Source organism: Panthera tigris, chromosome D4, assembly GCF_018350195.1.
Source record: "Panthera tigris isolate Pti1 chromosome D4, P.tigris_Pti1_mat1.1, whole genome shotgun sequence".
Classification (NCBI taxonomy): Eukaryota; Metazoa; Chordata; class Mammalia; order Carnivora; family Felidae; genus Panthera; species Panthera tigris.
In genome coordinates this window covers 4186075-4204987 of record NC_056672.1, presented here as the reverse complement: position 1 = coordinate 4204987, position 18913 = coordinate 4186075, and the positions used below count along the sequence as shown (strand labels likewise).

At 43.2% G+C, this 18913-nt stretch overlaps 1 protein-coding gene and 1 long non-coding RNA gene across 4 annotated transcripts in view; both read left to right on the top strand.

Annotated features, from left to right (window-relative positions):
* The window catches only part of AUH (AU RNA binding methylglutaconyl-CoA hydratase), a 208656-nt gene that overhangs the window by 103500 nt on the left and 86243 nt on the right, over positions 1–18913 (top strand). The window lies entirely within an intron of this gene.
* On the top strand, positions 5034–10346 carry LOC122233040. The gene is made up of 3 exons (XR_006210471.1): positions 5034–5251; positions 9511–9569; positions 10332–10346. It is a non-coding gene; the product is annotated as an uncharacterized LOC122233040 (long non-coding RNA).

Sequence of the window (18913 nt, the reverse complement as noted above, 5' to 3'; positions counted from 1 at the left end):
GATGTATTCCCTCATCCTGGCCCAAACAACTTCTTATGCACAAAATAGGCAGCTGGCCCGCAGGCCACGGTTTGCCAGTCTTTGTTACAGTAATTAAGAACATGGACTCTGGAACTGGACTACCTAGATTTGAATCTTAGCTTCCCCACTAATTGTGGGACTCAGTTTTGTCATCATTAGCTGAAGCTCGTGGAAGTACCAACACCACACTGTTTTGTGAGAGTTAAACGACGTAACATATGTAAGGTGGTTCAGAACAGTGCCTGGGCCATGCACCTGCCCTTTACGTTTGGCTGTTATTTGAAATAGGGCACGAGTGGCTGTTAAGTTGACTCTCATGTGCTGACTTACCGTGGTGAGAGTCCTGGAGGCCACCTCTATGTTCGCTGGAAATAATACTGTCTAATTAACTGTGTTTGAGGGGAAAAAGACCATGGCAACCAGCCCAGGTCTTTGCTACTTCTTGTAAATGACCCTTCTATCCTCAAGTAACCTCTCCGTGATTAGGAATATAATGCTCTGTTAAAATGTTGCTTTTGGGAAGTAGATTCAACGCAAATTGTCTTAGGTTACACTAAATTTTATAGGAACGTGACTAATACAAATTTAAGGCTGGCAGGCAATCAGTATACGAAGTACCCTTTAAAGATATTTCAGGTAACTGTGATGTATTTTGATAACATTTTGCAAAAAAATATATTTAGAGAACTAAGGAGTACGTTGAAAAGTATGAACCCAGTGGAATATAAGCCGGACATGCTTGTATTTCTCTTTACTTTTGGCCTTACTGAGCTTTTTAAAATCTTCTTTTCCATCTGCTAATGAATTCTCGATTGATTCAGTAACTTTCTAGTCACTTTTTGTTTCTTATAAGAGAAAGACTCCTCTCAGTTTAGCTTAGTTCAAAGCTTCAGTCGTATGTCCAGTTCAGAGTGTATATCCTTGTTCTGTTTCTAGCCACAGTGGGAGTAACAGAGACCAGATTTCCTTAAATAAACCACCTTAAATAAACTAGAAACTTGGGCAGATAGATGAAACAACTGGATATAGATAGTACACTATCACTATAGATTGTGATCCTGAGATAAAACAGTCAAGGAAAGCCCTAAAATCACCACAGCTTTCTTCCTAGAGGCATTTTCTAGACTCCAAGAAGTAAAACCCAAGCAGTCTGAAATGGTCTTATGGGAAGCTGAAATGGATTAAGCATGTGGGGAACAGTACAGGAGAGGAAGTGATTACACAGAAGAATAGCTTCAAAAACGGGTGACCTTGAGTTTGTTGCTGAATACTAGGATGTGCTTTCATAGGCCAGATGGAGAATGACCAGGTAACTGGTCTAATTAACTAATTAAGAAGAATAATTCCCAGACTTCATAAAGAGAGACTGGAAAAGTTCCAAATTCTGAGAGGCTTTGTAGGACACACTCTGAATTAAGTGGATATCTGGAAGGATTATGCTGTAGGAGGGCCAAACTAGCCGTAAAATAACAAGTTTTCTACACCTGCCCTAACAGAGCTTAAAAACAAACCTTGCAAAGACCCACCAGTTTTGCAAAGAACTTAATTGCCTGTGGTACAAAGCCCAATATGCTTTAAAGGAAAACAACAAAATGTGGAACACAACTTAGTCAAATAATGTCTAGCAACCAATCAAATATTAGTAGACACAATGAAACAGAAAAAAATGTGATGCAGGAGAATAAGCAGTGAACAGAAAGAAACAGATTACAACAGAGGTGATGGAATTTGCAGAAAAGGACTTCAAAACACTTGTTTGTATTGGTCCTTAAGGATTTAAAAGAAAAATGAGCATAATGAGAGAATTGCAAGGTATAAAACAGAACCATGTAGAACTTCAAGGCCTACGTATTACAGTCTCTGAAATGAAAAAAAAAAAATGGCAGAATTAATAGCAGAGTAGATATTACAGAAGAAAAGTTAGTGAATTTGAAGACACAGAAGTAGAAAATCAAAACCAACGCACACAAAGAAATGAAAAGTGTAGGAGCACCTGGCTGGCTCAATCCGTGGAGTATGCAACTCTTGATCTCAGAGTCATGAGTTCAAGCCCGATGCTGGGTGTAGAGATTGGATAAGTAAATAAAACTTTAAAAAATGTTTTTTTTTTAAGGTTTAAGAAAATGAATAGAACCTCAGTGTCCTGTGGAGTAGTATCAGGTGGTCTAATAGATTTTACCTGCAGTCACAGCGCAGTGCAGGTGGGGAAAGAAGAAATACTTGACAAAAGAATGACCAAAGTGTTTTCATATTTGATAAAAACTAAAGCTCTTTATTGTATCTTCTGTTCTTTGCATCTAAGAGCTATATACTGTCATTGGGATATTTAAAAATACTCATTCATATCATTTCCTGTTAGCTTTATTCTCACAAAACTCTATTTGAGAAAGGCTACTTGAGATCAACCACTAAAAGAACTAACTTTACATACAACGAATGAGCCAGTAGTGAAGATAAAATGGAATACTTGAAAGTGATCAATCTTGGAGACAGTAAAAGAAGAACAAGTAAAGTCAGATGAGAAAAATGGAAAACACAAATCAAGATGGTAAATTTAAACCTAACCATGTTGGTAATTATATTTCATGTAAATTTTTCCATACAGTGTAATTAAGAAGCAGAGACTGTCAGAGTGCTTAAAAAAGTAAGCCTCATTTATATGCTATTTATAAGAGACACACTTTAACACCCAGGGGTGCCTGGGTGGCTCAGTCTGTTAAGCATCTGATTCTCGATCTGGCTCGGGTCACGATCTCACAGTTTGTAGGTTCGAGCCCCGTGTCCGGCTCCACGCTCACAATGCAGAGCCTGCTTGGGATTCTCTTTCTGCCTTTCACACTCCAGCCCGTGCTCGCTCTTGCTCTCACTCTCTCTGAAAGTAAATAAATAAACTTAAAAAAACACGCACACACTTTAAAGATACAGATAGGTTAAAACGAAAAGGATGGAAGAAGATAAGCCGTGCTAACGGTATGAGCTTAACATCCCATAAAACTAGGCTTCAGGACCAGGAATCTTAACCAGTCATGGAGAGACATTTCATCGTCATGCAAGAGTGAATTTAACAAGATGTAAAAATCCCGAACCTGCAAGCGAGTATAATAACACAACTTCAAAACACACAAGGCAAAATTTCTTAGAACTAAAAGGAAAAATAAAGAAATCCGCTATTTTTGCTGTAGATTACATAGTTGATGGAGCAAATGGAAAGAAAGTTAGTGGGGATATAGAAGACTTGAACTTCACTATGAAGTAAGTTGACCTAATGGATCTTTTCAGAGAACTCTACCCAACAATAGAATTCACATTCTTTTGAAGCTGTACATGGAGTATTCATCAAAATAGAAATATGGGAGGGGGGCCTGGGTGACTCAGTTGGTTAAGTGTCAGACTCTTTGATTTTAGCTCAGGTCATGATCTCACGGTTTGTGAGTTTGAACCCCGTGTCGAGCTCTGTTCTGTCAGCATAGAGCTCACTTAGGATTCTTTCTCTGTCCCTCCCCTGCTCGTGCTCTTTTTCTCTCTCAAAATAAATAAACATTTAAAAAACCCAGAAATCCCTAAAATTCTAAAAAAAAAAAAATTAGAAATATGGGAGTTAAATACATAAACTAAATCTCAATAAATGTTAATTTAAATTTGAAAGATTGAAATAATACATACTGTATTCTCTTACCCCAACAGAATTGAATTAAAAATCAGTAACTGAAAACTATATGGAAGTTTCCAAATACTTGGAAATAAAAGAATATACTTCAAAGTACACCTGACAGTCAGTGAAGAAATCACAAGAGAAATAGGAGATATTTTGAACTTAGTGAAAATGAAAACAACATTAAATTTTATGTGAGAAAGTAATGCTTAAAGAGAAATTACAGCTTTAAAAGCTTACATTAGAAAAAAAGAAAGATCTAGGACCAGTGAACTAAACCTCTATTTTCAATAGCAGGGAATTAGTTTGCTAACTAACTTGAATATGAAAACAAAGAGCAGGGAATTTATTCGTGAAGAAGGACTATGCGCAAACAATACAGAAAACTCAATAAAACCAGGGGCAAAAAGGGAAAAAAAAAATGTTTAACAATGCTAGCTAACCTGATAATTAAGAAACAAACAAAAAAAGGAAGACCTAAATTATCAATATTCTGATTAGAGGATAGGCCATCACTACAAATCCTATAGCTATTAGAGGATAATAAAAATATCATGCATGACGTTATGCCAAGAAATTCACCAACTGGAAAGACCTATGAGAACCCAAAACTGATACTAGAAGAAATAGAAAATCTGAATACTTCTGTATTTTTTTTAAGAGGGTGAATTTGTGATTAAATGCTTTTCTTAAACCAAACGGTGGGCCCAGATGGCTTCACTGATGGAATCTATCAACCTTTTAAGGAAGAAACACTAGCAATCTTACCTGAGTCCGTTCAGAAAACACAAGAGGGGAGAATAGGTCTGGACTTATTTTATGAGGTCCTCATTACTTTCTTGCCAAATCAGAGAAAGGTGGCTAAAAGGAAAGAAATCTACAGACTAGTATCCCTCGTGAAGACAGATGTTATGATTCCTAACAATTTCAGCACATCAGACCCAGTAATCTGTAAACAGGTAAGTTGGGTATGGGAGGTACACCCTCACAGGAGCCCCTGACGGATGTGCACTCAGGAACATTACTGTGAGCGCTGGAAGGAGGGGCTGCGGGAGGGAGCTTCTGCTTCTCGGCACCGGGAGCCTGCGGCTGTATTTCTCCTTGTGTCTTTTGCTTTCTTGTGTTTGAAATGCCAGCGGGCTGGGGCTAGAGGCCGGGGAGTGGGGGGTCATGACTGACTCGGGCGTCACTGATGTCACGCTACATGGTAGGAGCTTGAAGACCTCCGTCTGGCCGTGCTCCTGCCACTTGTTTGTCGCACGCACCCTCGCTCTATCACTTACCCACCCCGATTAAATTGTGTCAAAGCGTATTAAGTGCCAGGGGCTGTTCTGGGCACCACAGATCCAGTCCTCAGTCAGTCAGTCAGTCAAAAATCGATAAACCTCTATAGCAAATAAAAAGAAATTTAGAGAAAGATAATACATCACAACTAAGTAGGATTTATCTCGTTTGTGAATCCGTATAATTAATCATATAAACAATAAAAATTTGTATGATCATCTCAGTATTTGCAGGTATGCAGCATCTGACAGAGTTCAACATTGATTCGTGATTTTTAAAAAGCTCTTAAATTTGGTAAGTAGGGTACTTCCTCAATCTGATCAGATGCCTTTATAAAACACTGATAGCTAATCCAGTCAGTGATGAAAAGCTAAACCCTTTCCCACTAATAATGGAGACAAGGCAAGAATGTCCACTCTGATCACTGAGACTCAACACTGCATGGTAGGCTCTAGCCGGTGCAGTGAGGCAAGAAGAAATAAAAGACATGCAGATTGGAAAGAAGGATTCAAATCCTGCATTCACAGGTGTCACGATTCATGTTCAGAGAAGATCTTAACCAAAAACCGTTAGGACTAGTAAGTGAACCCGGCAGCGTCTCTGACTACAAGGTCAGACGTAAAAATGGGTTGTACTTCTGTACACACTAGCGATGCACGATTGCAAAATGAAATTTTATAAGTTACTCTTTTGTACAATAGCATGAAAATATGACATGTTTAGGAATAAATGTAACAAAATGTGTGTGAAACCTGTGCACCGAAAACCATCAAACATGGCAGAGAGAAGCAAAAGATGATCAAAATAAACGGAGAGATGGCACTTGCTCATATGTCAGAAGGTGAAATAATTATAAAATTGTCAGTTCTCCTCAAATTGATCGATAGGGTCAGTGCAACTTTAGCCTTTTTTGTGCGAAGTGGCCAAGTGATTCCGAAATGTCTACGGAGATTCAAAGAACAAAGTTGGCTGAATTACAAGGCCTGATCTCAAGACTTAGCATAAAGGTAAAGAAAACAAGTCGTCATGACTCTGGTGTGGGAACGGACCGCGGGAAGAGACTCAGGCATGTGGGGTCAGGGAGCAGAAGTCGCAAGGGGCCGGCAAAGGAAGTCCCACTTCTCTCCTTGCAAGAAGTGTCAGAGTTTCACAGTAATCTGGGTCATAGTTGTATTAGCAAATGTTAATTTAGGGTAAGTTAGATGAAGTGTTATTTTATGCCACTAAATAAAACATAAGCTTAATTGGTGCAATCTGGGTAGGTGTGTATTTGTTTTACAGTTTAGCCTCACTCACTGATTTTAATAGACTAGCCAAAAGCAATTTCAGATACTTCTGTATATTACAGAGAGATCGATTTCTGTTGTTTCTAAAATGAGAGAAACTGAAGCTAGATGTTTTTATGACATGATTTAAATTTAATTGTATTTAATTCCTATAAATAGAGGATAACATGCCAGAAGTTAGACCTTGTTCTTTATCTGTGTTTAAAATAGAGCAACATAATTTATAGCGCCTTGCTTCATGAGCGTTTAGCTTGTTTTTGAAAATTAAAATAAGACTTCTAAGTTAATTCTCATTATACGTACGACTTTAAATAATAAAGGCCATTTATAAACGATTTCTGTGTACCAAGTTAGCAATTGAGTTTAAAATGAAATGCACAGTTTTATGATTCTGTGACGTCGTAAGGGGATATTATAAATAGCTTTTATGTAAAACTATGCATATGCATGTATAGGCTCATTTAATTATTAAAAATCACTTGTCAGGACAGTCATGGAAATGTCCTCTGTGACAGTTTTTCTCAGATCTATTTCAGACTTCTGCATGTGTTACTATATTTATCTTTATCTAATCAGCCTTGCTCCGAGGTTTGGTTATTTTATTACAAGCAGCTGTGCAAAGCTTTTTCTTTAAAAACGACATTCTTTTGTGGTGTTGCCATCACTCACATATTACACATTTGGGCAGCAAATTAAAAGCGAGTAAACTGTAGCACTAGATAAAATATATGATGTCACTGTATTTCAAGATACCTTCATGGAAAAACTGCTCTTTTGAGACCATTTAAAACGGAAATATTAAAATTTTTTCAACCATAACCAAAGATATAATCAGCAATGTGGATTATCATTCGTAGGTTTTTGAATATGAAACTTGTTATTCTGAGTTTAGCTGGGACTATATTTAGTATCCTAAGGGTCGATAGCATGCCAACATTTTTAATTAGTTTGCTCTAACGCTAAGAGATGTATACATACTGGTGTGTGCATTTAGTGAGTTTGTATTACTGTCAGAAGGCTACCCTTCCAAACCCGTGACCCAAATGGGAACTTCGGGAATATGTAAACTCTTTCACAAGCCTAAACCTAGGACTCACTGCCACTTTCCTGCGACACTTTGGAATATTTTCAGTTCCAGGATATAAACTGATTCAGTTTACCTTTGAGTTTATTCTGTACGCGAGGTCCTGCGATGGGCATTATCTCATTGCCTTGTATTTCTCCATCAAGCCAAAAGAGGTAGATTCGTCCCATGTCACGGTTGTGGAAACTGAGTCTTTGAACCTTCTCCAGGGTCCCCATAGCTAATTCAGGTATTCGATCCCGCTGATGGATTGATGGCCCCACTCTACTAGTCAGGATTGTTGTTGGTTGAGAGAAGTGTTCTGGCGGCAGGAAGATACTCTTCACTTGTAAACGTGCTGCATGACAGCACATACGTGGTTGCTAATATAGGTAGTTGTTTCCTTTTTCTATTAACTGAGGAGATGCTTGGACACGTGGCTGTCTTAGATTAACCGTCTCTCGTTTAGAATTCAGTTTTGTTTCCTCTACTACTCTGTTAATCCAGACTTCATTCCCTGCGCCCTGAGCACATCTGGCGTCTTGTAACTGGGCTCTGGGATTCTGTCCTCTCCGTGGTACGTTTATGTCCCTATGGTGATTGCCGAGTTAATTTACTCCAGAACCTTCAGCAGCTGACCTCACCAAAGAAAGCATCACCTCGCCCTGGCATCGAAGACTGGAGCTTTCTTCCCAGCGTTGCCCTTTGGGCCCCGGTGCCCACGCCCCCTACCCCCCCCCCCCCGCCCCCGCCAGCCTCTGGAGACCCTCCCTGTTGTCGTGGGGCTGCGGGCCAAGCCGCACAGGTCTGCTGCCTTCAGTCCCCACCGCACCCCTCCTCTGCGAAGGCTTGCCTGGGTCCCGGCATGCCACTTGGTGACAGCACTTAGAATACCTTGCCGTTGTAGCCCCAAGTCACAAAGTCGAGGAAGTTAAGGTGAGCAGAATAAGTCTGTGCCCACCATCCAGAAGTGACCTTCTTAACACTTTGGCAGATTTTCTTCCGTCTGGTCTCCGCAGTCGTGTGTTCAGGACAACCCACGCTTATTTGTTGTATTCTTGCCGCTCTTGTGTTTGGATACGGATCTTTAAGTGTGCCAAAATGGACGTTCGTTTTCTTTCCATTTTAATTAGTTTGAAATGTAGTTCTGTTCACTCCTTGCTGATTTTTTACATCATTACAATTTCTTGGGATCATGTTCTATTTAGTACCATGAAAATACGGTTTATATGCAGGAGAATTACTTGTTGTAACGCTTTGAGGAACACAGAGATGATCTCTGCAAAGAGACCTGTTTAGCTTACCTTGAGGGACTACTTTCGGAGAAGGTTCTGGAGTGTTCCTTTGCAAGGCGCCCTAGGGGGGTGAGGAAACGGCTTCGGGGAGCCACCCGCAGCCCTCGAGTTTGGGGATCACAGAAGAGCCATGAGACCACGAGAGCCAGCGTCTTGCCACACTTGATGAGAATCGCAGTCCGTGGACGCAGAGCGATGCCTGTTGCGGGTGAGGGGGCCGCACGGCCCCCTCCGTCCCGTTAGGAAGCCCGCATGTGTCTCTGGAGTCTTCCATCCCAGGCCGTAATTTAGTTTCTGCTTGCACAGAGGGTCTGTGGGCCATGCTTGTGAACTCAGCACGATACAGAGGAGCATACCGTGGACAGGTTTAGTTTTGAGCGTATGTCATGACTTCCTGACAGGTATGGAGTCTGAGCATCTGCTAAACCCAGAGAGTCGCAGTTCGTCCGCTCCACTTCTCACTGTTCTGTGTAGAGAACCCCTGAGTGTGCATTTTAGCAAGTGTGAACGTGGCTACCGGACTGTGCTCTCCGGAGTTCTCCTGGATAGGAAACAAGTCGTTTGCATATCATCTGAGGTTGGAATGTATATTCGATACTGGCTTGCTTTAAACTTCCTTCAAGCAACGAGAGGATCTTGTTGAAGAAACTGTATGAGAAGTCGTTTTCCAGAGGGTAATAGACCTTAGTGTACCTCTAAATATTCTAACTCCTAAATTGGATTTAAAGGAAAAGGGAAATAAAAACAACACTAGTAACAATTGGTATAGGAGCAAGAAGTTTTCTCATTAAATGTTCATCTAGTCTCTCTGTGATTTTGGTCCAGTAGTAAGAATATGAACGTTAACAGATTGTTCTGGCACCTCCATTTTAAAGGCCAACTTTAATGGCTTTGTTTCTTTGCCTTTAGGGTTTCATGATAACTTTGTTCCAGTTTAGTCCAGACATGTATTCTGTCGATGTCGAGAGGTATCTCACTGCTTTTTGTTTCCAGTATGTGACGTCCTTGGTAACCCAGGTGTCCCCTACCCTTTGTGCTCCCGCAGCCCGTGGGGTTCGGGTTTCCGTGAGGTCGGCAGTCTTGCAAAGTAGTGATGCCCGTGTATGAACACGTAGCCGCACTCACGATCGCCTCTGGGGCCCGAAGCGGGGGTTCTGGCACCACCCCACAGACTCGGTGTGAGAATTAAGTGAGCTTACAAAGCACCTAGAACAGGGCCAGGCACATCAGAAGCGCTAGGTAAATGTCCCCTTGCTGTTTTATGAATGCTCTTTCACAAGGCACCGTTATTCTCATGTAACTCTCCCTTGATCACATGGTACAGTTTTCAAAAATGACTTCTGCTTCTCTCCCCCTACCTGTCACCACCCCTCAAAAAAAAAAAAAAAAGGGAAGAAAGGAAAGATTGGTAGATGGGTAGGTTTCCTCAACAGCTTTTGTGGCTCAGCTAGACACAGAAAACCATTGAAAGGCAGAGAGGATTCAAATCCTCCCTTCAGAGGAGAGGGACGGTGAAAATAGTTACGTAAGCTGCCCCACAGTGCAGTCAGATCACCCCCGTGCCGAGGGCCCTGTGCAGTATCCCGAACTGTGTGCTGAACTGAAGGACAGCTCGGGGCCGTGGGCTTTTCAGGGAAGGAAGGAGGTACGGAGGAGGCGCGGGGTGCAGGGCAGCCCCTCTGTCCTGGCCTGCGGCCACACTCGGCTCCCTTTTCCTCTTTCTTTTACAGGCTCATTGGGAGTTTATATCAGTGGAAACCACAGCTTCTGGCTTTGTAGTGAACACAAGGTCAGTGACTGACTTGTGTTCTGCACCCTCCAATGACTCCTCTCAGAAACCCAGCCACTTTGTAAGTAGTACAGACCCAACAGGAGTAAGCGTACAGGCACTCGCGCCCCAGAAACCCCACCCCTGTGCCGCTGAAGGCCCTACGAGAGGAGAAAGCTCCCTGCTGACACTGGAGCTAGCTACCAGAGCTCGCTGTCCAGTCCTGGCAGAGAGCCCAGCGCTCGGATGTGTGTTCGTGTACTCCCGGCTCCGGGAAGCCTGTGCGGCTGCTCCGGAGGGACTGGCCGGAGCCAACGGGCTCTATCTTGCAGAGGAGTCATGGCGGCAAGGTCATCCAGCCTCCTCCCCTGCAAGATGATGACACTGATTTACTACAGAGGCCAAGTGGCATCCCTGCGGGGACCTCAGCCCCGCCCCCAGACTCTGGGGCCGCATCCTTCCTCTTAGGCCACGGCAGGGATGTCGACGGGCTCATGGCCTTTCCATGCGCTGAGGGAAGTTTCCAGTTTGTTCACGAATAATTTCTCCTTATCAGGCCTTTCTGTGCCTTCGCAACTCCCGGAAGGGTGTGTTGGTGTGTAACCAGGAGTCCTCCCGGTGGGAAATGTGGACGGACCCCTGTCTGAGTCGGAGGACAGAGAGCCCCTGGGTAGCTAGTCCCACATCCCAGCAGTGCACGGTCTGATAGGACGCCGGGCAGGGACGGGCTGCAAGAGTAGAGAGTCTGCGACTCGGGAGACCCCGGAGCCCTCAAGTTCTCTTCCTCTTAGTGAGATGAAAATTATGAGCGCTGTGTTCCAGAGAGAAGAAAACATAATGAATATGCCTTCAACATTTTGTTTTAAGGTTTTGAACCACCAGTTTAGAGTCAAATACTTGGAAAACACGGGACTGCAGCTAATAAGTCACGCATCCTGCAGCTCCCTGGGGGTACGGGGGACTCTGCTGTATGCCTGTGTGGAAACACCGAGGAGGAAGTTTCCTTGGTATTCCCGAGCCCTACGCCAGACCTGGCAGAGAGTGAGAACTCTGAAAACATCCTAAATGTTTGCCAAGTGATGCAGTGACCTTTATGACCCTGACAGGGCTGTGGTGATAAGACAGCTTCTCAAGGAGTGAGAGGAATGTGCTCACCAGGACAGGCTGTGGGGGGCCAGTGGGGTGGTGGGATTTCACAGGATGCCCCGGATCACCAGGGGGCGGGTGGCCACGCGCCGCCTGCTTTCTCTGGCGCAGGCTGGTCCTTTTAAAGCTTCTCTGCCCTTCACTCTGGACCTGGAGACCGTTTATCTCCTCAGTTTTTTCTGTTTCCCAAAAGAAGGGGTTAGCACAGACTTCAATTTCCAAAGAGTCTCTGAATTTAAGAAATTGTTTAATTTAAAATTTTTTTTGATTTAAAACTAAGAAAAAGAGTGGTTGATAAGCATATTCTGAACGTACTCTTTAAGTCTACTTTTATCTGTCACATTCCTAGTTATGAGGAAAGGTACAAAATGTATTTGGTCACTAAGTATGTATTAGTGTATCTGTTTTATGGTTGATTTTACGTTACCGTACAAAAGACCTGAACAAACATTCTTTTGTGCAGTCAGCTAAAAGAACAGCTGCAGGGGTGAGGTAGCAGGAAAAGGAGGCTGACACGATGGTTTGTGAGACACTGTTTCCTCAGTGAGTCCCGGGGCCACGTGGCCTTCCTATTCCCGCAGCCACCAGAGCTGTCAGAGAGCTCCGGGCCAGCGTTCAGGAGTCTCGCTTTCTCGACCTGTTTCTTCTAGTGTTCTCTCTTTCGGCATTTATGTGAGCTCTCTCCTGCAGACATAGATGCTTTGTTATACTGTTGACCGTGAACAGAGAAATGCCATTAGGCTAGCGTACGAATTATAGCAGTGCTCTGGTGTGTGTGCGCGTGTGTGCGCGTGTGTGCGCGTGTGTGTAACTGCATCTTAGTGGGGATCAGTAAGCACGCATTAGTGTTCTGTACGTGAGAGGTGGCCAGAGTGTAAGGCTTGCCTGCCAACGCTTGAAATTTCCGTGTCCCAACCCGTAGCCCCGACCGTGTCCCAGGCCATATGTCCAATGCCTCTGGAGCCACTCGCCCGCCCTCGGGCTTTCTTCGTATTCCAGCTTTTAGGCTAGGGCGTCCCTTGTCAAAAATCCAATGCTGTTAAGAATCTGTGCCTTTAGTTTTTCTTTGTTATAGAACTAATACTTTTAGACATTTTGAGGAAGAAGGAATGTATTTTGGGACATGCTCAGCAGGCCCCTGAAAGACAAAAAGAATGAATAATACAAATGTAACACTTATTGTTTTAATTTATTAAAAAAATTTTTTTAATGTTTATTTTTAGTGGAAGAGAGGAACACAGCATAAGTGGAGGAGGGGGCAGAGAGAGAAGAGGGGAGACACAGAATCCAAAGCAGGCTCCAGGCTCTGAGCTGTCAGCACAGAGCCCGACACGGGGCTCGAACCCATGAATCCCGAGATCATGACCTGAGCTGAAGTCAAGCACTTAACCAATGGAGCCACCCAGGCACCCCCAAATGTAAACATTTAAAAATAAAGCTTGGCATAAAGTCTAAAAATTAGGGGAAAGAATAATCTTTTCAACAATTGGTCGAACATATGCAAAGAAATTAACTTTGATCTGTATCTCTCACTGTATATAAAAATGAGCTCAAAATGGATCATAGACATAAATGTGACACCTAAAACTATGAGACTTCTGCACAAAATTTAGGAAAAAAATCTTTGTGCTCTTGGGTTAGAAAGTTAAGATTTCTTAGAAAAGAGACCAAAAGCACAATCTATATAAGGAAAAAATGAAAATATTGGGCTTGATCAATCTCTTGTCAAAAAACACTGTTAATAGAATACAAAGACAAGTCCCAGACTGGGAAAAAATAGGGGCAAATCACATATCTGATAAAAGACTTGCAGCCTGTAAAATATGTAAAGAACTCTCAAAACTCAGTAATAAGAAAAAAATGAAATCTTGTCATTTGCAACAACATGAATGGAACTAAAGTGTGTTATGCTGAGTGAAGTAAGTCAGTCAGAGAACGACAGATATCATATGATTTCACTCATCTGTGGCATTTGAGAAACACAGCAGATGAACATAAGGGAAGGGAGGAAAAGTAAGATAAAAACAGAGAGGGTGGCACGCCATAGGAGACTCTTCAATAGAACAAACAGGATTGCTGGGGGAAGGGGGGGCTAAATGGACGATGGGCATTACGGAGGGCACTTGTTGGGATGAGCACTGGGTATTATATGTAAGAGATGAGTCATTTGGGTTCTACTCCTGAAGCCAAGACTACACTGTATGTTCACTAACTTGAATTTAAATTTAAAAAAAAACGAATTAAAAAATAATCAAGAGATTGGAGAAGACATTTCACCAAATAGGACCTATGAATGGAAAATAAGTACATGACAAGATGTCCGTCATGAGGGAAATGCATACCAAAACCATGATGGCACACCACTGAATACCAAGCTGAGTGGCTCAAATTAAGAACATTGACTGTACCAAATGGTGACAGGGATGTGGCTTCTGGAACTCTCCTATACCGCACACAGGATTGTAAAATGGTACAGCCAGTTTTAGGGAGCATGTTGGCATTTTTAAAGAAGTTGTGCGTACACCTGCCATGTGACCCATGTGACCCAGGCATCATCTATGCAGGATAGACAGCAAAAACCCTTACTTCTATGCTCGCAAAGATGTCTTCCTCATTCCTTTTTTTCTGTCGTGTAGATGTGCTGTAATCCACTCAGCCTGCCCCTACTGATAGACACTTGCCTTGTTTTTGGTCTTTTGTAATTATGCAGTCACTAGGAAAAACTTGTCTGTGTGTCACAGCATCTCATGTCATTACTGGTCTGTCGTTGAGTAGCGTCCGAGAAGTGAGAAGGCTGAGGGTGCTGTTCCCAGGTCCTGCTGACCTTCCTGCACAGGGGTCAGCACCCCTGGCACCTCGCTAACACAGTTGCTGGTCTTGGGATGTCTGCGGTGTCACAAGTCAGGAAGGACATTCCATGGTTATGTAACTTTCATTTCTCTTTATAAGGGCCTATAGAGGAGGGCGAACACTCCTCTGCCCTCTGATGTTCTCTGCCTGGGGTCTTGGAAGTTATGCTGACAGAAGACAGACTAACAGGGAAACTGTGTTACCGTGTGCCTTTACGTGGGAGAAAACTCAGTGATTAGTAACTCCAGGAGGTGGTTAGAACTCAGGGGCTCAGATGCCATCTTAGGCGAAACGAAAGGAAAGGGGTTTGGGTTTCTGTGAGAGGCAGGTCATGGAAATGTATGGGGAAAGCCTTGTCTAGGGAGGCTCACAATGCAGATTTGTGTTGCTGCCTTCTCCGCCGAAGAGGAGTGTTGAGTTGTGCTCCTCCTCCCAGTGCTGGAGAGGGAGACGCCGTTACAAATGGAAATTTCCTGTACAAATGTACCTTGCTTTTACAAAAGGAAAACTTAATGCTGTTTTAGAGCTTTTCCTATGTCTGCTGTTTCTCAGTTGCTTTCAGCTCAAAATAATCCTTATGCCAAAGTGGCAGTTTTCAAAGTAGCATATTCTGGTCCCCTGTGGACTATTTGAATTTTCCATTGTCTGCTCACAGCTTTTGCTTTTTTCCTTTACTATTAAATTGTACTGAAACTTGAGTTTCAGTAGTTTGTTGTGTATTAAGAATTAGTTCTTTGTGCCTTTTTTTTTTTTTTACCCAATTGCCCATTTACCCCCGCTTTACCAGTTTCCCTCTTTACTAATTTGTCTTCAAACTTTGCTTAGTGAATGTGCCCCCCGCCCTGTGAGCTTTTTAAAAATGCATTAATCCCTTTTACTACCTATAGGTTTGGGGCTATAGATCCACATTATTAAGGATTTTTCTCATTTTTGTATGTTTGTTTTTGAATGGCTTTGTTTCAGTCTGATATTGCTATGAGAAATGGACAGAGTTTTATCTTCATGTTTTTGCCTTCATTCTTGAAGAATACGTTCATTGGGTGTAGACTCTGTTAAAGAAGAAATTCAACTGAGTAAATTCGAACATTAATTGGCTTTATTTAATGATTCGTGAATTGGACAGCATTCCATTTTATCAAACAGAACAGAGCTCCAAGGAGCTGTATAAAATGGAAGGCTTTACAGGCAGAAGGGGCAGAAAATGGAAATTTCTGGCAAAGAGTGGGTTGTTTTAGGCAAGGTCACCTTCCTTTGAGGGAAGAAGTGGTCTGTCAGGCAGGTGGCCTCACTAGTGCTGACCAGGCAATCCCAAATTGATTGGTTAGGGGTGACGTGTTTGGGAGAGGCCGAGGCTACGGTTAGGTTAGGTATTAAGTCTTGGTTGGTTGATGTGGGGCTTGGCACAGGTGACTCCCATTTTGGGCCCATTGTTGCATTTTTTAAACAGTTCCTCACTTTTGATTAGACTCTGAGCTTAACTGAGAGAGATGGGATCAAAATTTAAGGCATTAACTAATTAATAGCTTGGAAGGCACTTTTGCCGTAAAACATTAAAAAAAACCCCAACTGGTTGACAGTTTCACTTTTCTGTCAACTTGGTGCTCCCATGTTTAATTTCATATAAACCTTAGATCTCGTAGTGGTCTATACAGTGATGAGTCGATGTGGCGGTCCCCAGATGGTGGGTGACGCCGTAGCGTGGGGTGGGAGCGTACAGCCAGACTGCACACTGCGCCTGAGTGATAGCCTGTCGTCTGCGGGTCCTTGCCCAGCGCTCCTCCCCTCCCACTCGTCCAAACCAAAAGCTTACTGAGCTATGGCCAATATAAAGGATGCAGCTGGTTTTTGAGAGCATTAATTACTGCCTCTTTGCCTCATTGAGACACAATCGCTTGTTCTCCAGTGCTGTCTTTACCAATTCACTCAGCAGTATCTGTAGTTGCAGCAAAAAAAGAGTCAAGTTCCACTTAGCTCCTAAAAAGAAATGGTTGTGTCATTCCTGAGGAGTATGTTTCTGGAAAATGCTGAAAACTTTTTGCTGTTTGGTAGCGGAGAATGTGGTATAGGCAGAATTCCGGTATTTACACAGAATCTGCCTTTGATGATTAGGTGAACTCTAAGGGACGGGTCACGTGGTGGAACGTTGAAGCGTATGTCTCACGTAGCGATCAGTAACAGTAGTGGCTCTTGTCTGTTCGAATTACCTCCGGGAGCAGACTTTTTTTGTACACTAAAGCGCTCAATGTTCAAGAGTAGGCCCCGAGGCTCTAACGGTTGACTTTGAGGAAAAAGTATTGTCTCTTCCTTTAGAAGAATACCTGGATACCACTCTAACTGGCTGTTTGTTTCATGTGGCAAAAAACCCTGACCCCAAAACCACTGGTGTCAGATAGAAGTTGTGCTGGCAGACAGAGGCTGAATTTAACAGAAAATCAAATGCATCACAGCGTTAGCGTTCCTTCCAGTTGGCAACGTGACGCGTGGCTTCGTGGAGCCGACGTGTGACCCTGACCTGCCGGACCTGCGGCAGGCGCTCGTTTCTTATTTTGAAACCCTGGATTGGAGGAGCAAGACTGAAGGACCGGAAGGCGCAGAGGTGAAGCCACATTTCCCACAGAACCTTGGAACGTCTGTACACGGACACGTGGGCAGTACGCCAGGAACACGCGACGGCACGGAAAGCTTTGGCAAGACAACACAAAGCTCAGCGACAAATACACCTCCTCGTGTTTGGAAACGGATATTCTCTTAATGAAGGGAGAAATTTCATCAAGAAGAGAAAACGTACAGCACAGAACGAGGTAACAAATCAACAAGCAAAGAATCTATATATATACTGCTCTGAACAAAGGACTTTAGAACCAAGTGCTTACGTACAGTCCACAAAATAGTATCACATGTTTGCACAGTATTGCCATGAATCCACACACATTTAAATGTAATGTTTTGTATGCATGATAAAATCTCTTTACTTTCGTTACTTATTTTTCATGCTTCATTATGTCCTTTTTCACAAGTGTCCCTCTTTCACGTTACTTTATCTTTTATGGCAAATTGCTTTATGGGCAGTTAGTTACGTGGCAAAAATGTTGGTGGCACAGATGCTTGTGGCAAAGATACCAGACACGGGTTCTTATGACCCAAACCAGTCAGAATCGAATAAGCCATAGAAAGACCCCGTTGAAGGAGTACTTTTCTTTTTTTTTTTCTTTTTTTTTTCAACTTTTTTTTTTTTTTTTTTTTTTTTTTTTATTTTTGGGACAGAGAGAGACAGAGCATGAACGGGGGAGGGGCAGAGAGAGAGGGAGACACAGAATCGGAAACAGGCTCCAGGCTCCGAGCCATCAGCCCAGAGCCTGACGCGGGGCTCGAACTCACGGACCGCGAGATCGTGACCTGGCTGAAGTCGGACGCTTAACCGACTGCGCCACCCAGGCGCCCCGAAGGAGTACTTTTCTTAAGCCAAATGGCTCTCTCAGTGATCCGATGTAGCTGAGTTTCAACTTCCCCAAGAGTGTTAATCCAGGTACAACAGGTGGTGGCTGCCACAGCCCAGCCAAAAGCAAGTCAAGGTCTGTCCTGTTTTCAAGAACAACTTTGGCCAGAGCGTCTCTGGGTTCTTGTTGGGCAGCTGTCTTAGCGGTGGATTCTGCAGTACTTTCACGAGTTCAGGAGAGGTTCCTGATGATAGCCTTGTTTACATTTACTCCCAACCAGGGAAGTTGGGGCCTGCCAGAGGATTATGAAAGGAGCTGGGAGGTTCCTTTTTAAACTCGATGATGTAAATCCTGGACAGTTGACACGTGAGGTGTCTCCATTCATTTGTGGTCAGGTGCAGTTAGAATCCTAAGAGGCATTGCCCAGTTAAGCGCCAGCCTTCTAGGTATTCACAGGTCCGAGGAGAACGATAACTACCGCATACAAAGAGAAATCATGTCGGTGCACAAACCCTGCCCGGTACCGTGGCACTGTTAATGGAGTGCAGCATCATGGAGAGATCAGTGTCTGATTACAAATCCAACAGTCCGAATGGTCATTTCATTCAGCAATGGCCTGGGGAATATGACTGATAGCATTATCTTTACAGGCCAGTGTCAGAGTAAAGGAAAGACAGAGAAGAAAAAAAGAGTTTCACGTTTAGTGAAATTACGATGTCTTGATCTGACGTCTTGGGAGGAAGCAGGCTACCTTGATGTCGGCTACTTCTCTTCCTAGTCAATTTTATTTGCAGGTCTCTAGCATCTACACAGGACCAGATGTCAGGTGGAGCTTTCTTCAGCTGTGAGATGTGTACCCAAGGTTCCAGTCGCTAAAGCTCGGCTGCCATCTGAGTAGTGAGGAGCACCCGGTATTGCACCTTCCAAGGAGATCCAAGGGCAGTCTTTGTTCCTCGTCATTCCAAATTAGAAGGATGGGAGAACACTGGAAATACTAGTTCAGAAAGTCATCCCCAGACATTTGAGGAAATCAGAAGAGTTCAGGATCCAGCCCAGTTTACAGGTATATAACAAAACCTGGGAGACAGTTGACAGGACCAGAATCTGATAT